General features: G+C 44.1%; 1 protein-coding gene across 7 annotated transcripts in view; it reads right to left on the bottom strand.

Moving 5' to 3' along the window:
* mef2d (myocyte enhancer factor 2d) overlaps positions 1 to 2,289 on the bottom strand; it is a 98,242-nt gene that overhangs the window by 9,901 nt on the left and 86,052 nt on the right. The gene's annotated exons all lie outside the window — the stretch shown is intronic.

The following is a 2,289-nucleotide window of genomic DNA, read 5'->3' as shown; positions in this document are numbered from 1 at the left end:
GTGCAGAGACCTTGTAACGTGACCAAGAACAATTTAATTACACTGTTACTACTGAAATATTTCACTGTAAACAGCTTGTTCTGATTCTGGTAGAAATAAAAACAGAACACATTATCAGGGATTTAATTGGACCCTCTGCTTCACAAAGCAGCAGCTCTGATTAACTCTGATTGTTGGCAGACTAAACAAAGAAAAATAATAACTAACTAAACAACCTTAACGACCGAAGTCTGATGTATTAAACAGTTGCGTCACTTCGCTCTGCCTGCGCAGGGCAGACGAAGATTTCTTATTCATCGTGCCACAGACTGTGAGGAGATCCGAGCGCCCCAGTCCTCTCCGAGGCCTTTCAACTTTTCTGTGACACTTTAACATCGGGCGTGCAAGATGAGAAGTGTCTCGCATCTTAAGGTGGCGTTGGCACGGCAACGCTGTCGCCGGGGCTGCTCGTGTTATATAGCGTCACGGTGGAAGGTGTTATGAGAGGCATCGCTGTGCTGGAGAATCATGCTGACAGGAACACATGCATTGACAAGGCTGACAGAGGAGGGATGAATGTGTGTGTGTGTGTGTGTGTGTGTTTGTGTATGTTTTTGTATTGAAAAAGTATGTGCAGATATGTGTGCAGAGAGTTATGCGAGGAATGAATACACAATGTGAGGTGTGTTTGCTCTGAGGTGTGTGCGTGTTTATGCAGAGAAATATACATGTGAGTGTGTGTGTGTGTGTGTGTGTGTGTGTGTGTGTGTGTGTGTGTGTGAAGGGCTGGGGGGGTCAATGTGTCAGACTCCAACATGTCTGTCCGTGCTCCACGTTGGAGGCTTGCTCATGTGTCTTCACTCTGCTCCTCGGAGCATCGACACTCAGATGAAACCAAACATGCACATGCTGAGCGGCGTTCACACACAGTATTAGAGCGTCAGCTGGTCGCTCCGGTTCCCTCAGTGTTTCCTCTCCAGTGTGTTAACTTAAAGCTGGACTCTACTGTAATATTAAAACTTTATTGCTCCTCACTCAGACTTTTGGACGCCTCTGTGTGTCTAACAGAAAGTGTGTCATGGACCAGAGATTTCTGATGACAGACTTTTTTTCCAAAATCAATACATTTCAGTCTAAAAAGGACACAATTTAATTTTAATATAATCTGCTGAACAAAGGTTTTGATTACCACTCATGTATAAAATGTACGTGTGGCACTCGGAGTGGTTTCTGAAAGTCTGAGTCAAGACTTAAAAGAAATGGTTGGGATTTTATTTTTTATGGGGAAAATTCACTAATTATCTTTCTTGGCAGGAGCTCGACGAGACGACTGACACCACTCTCATGACTGTGCGCCAAGTATGAAACCTGCTGATCTGACGTGTTAATTACTGAGCTTTACAGCTGCTGATAGGTGGGAACAGCTAGCCCGGCCCCGCCCATCTGTTTCCAGTCTTTATGCTAAGCTAAATTGGTAGCTTCTTATTGCATCTTAGTTAGCACTGTGAAGCTAGCACAGCTGGTGCAGCATAAAGAGACGAGAGTGGTATCAATCTTCTCGTCTGACTTGCTTAAAAGCAAATTGCATTTCAAGATGTCAGTCTGTCCGGTCAGAGTGACGTGTAAATAATGCAAGGTTTAGATTTTAAAGTCTTTTTCTAAAGATGTGCAGAGTTACTGTCCATCTTCCACTGCTAAGACCCACCTTCTCAGTTTTATTAAGTTTAGTTTAGACATTTATTTAATAGGGACGATGCAGTTGAACACAGTTTGAACACATGACACTGATGTGTTTAAAGCTATTGCTGATTTTCAACTCTTGTTTTTAGTTATTCATTTAAAAGGGATAAAGTCCCAGTGTTGGATCAGGTCCAGCTGTTGCTCTCACATGGTTTGAACTGACGTTTTGTGAGTCACTCATGATTGTAATGTCATGTAAAAGTCTTTTCAGTGCCTGATAATTATATATGAGGCATTGACCATGCCTGTCTGTTTTATTCTGTATTGTTCTGGATTAACCAGCCAGACCTGAATTTCGAGGAAGTTAAATCTGTAAAGTCAGAGTCGGGTGTCGATCCTCACTTCAGTGGCTCGACTCAATTCTCCAACTCTGACGGGACTCTCAGTAAAAACAGGTAAAGCTGAGAGTCCAGGTGAACCCTGAACCCTGAACCCTCCAGGGACCAGTTCAACCAGCTGATCAGTCCTGTGTGTGTGTGTGAGCTACTCTGATGCTCTGACGTTCTCGCAGCTTGACTTCTACTCTCGTCACAGCACCGGTGCCGCTGAGTCACCCCGCCCACCCCCCCC

This window comes from Seriola lalandi, unplaced genomic scaffold (genome assembly GCF_002814215.2).
Source record: "Seriola lalandi dorsalis isolate HSWRI2012SDOR001 ecotype SW California unplaced genomic scaffold, Sedor1 jcf7180002054720, whole genome shotgun sequence".
Lineage (NCBI taxonomy): Eukaryota > Metazoa > Chordata > Actinopteri > Carangiformes > Carangidae > Seriola > Seriola lalandi.
Note: the sequence above shows the minus strand (reverse complement) of the source record. Positions and strands in the feature narration are given on the sequence as shown.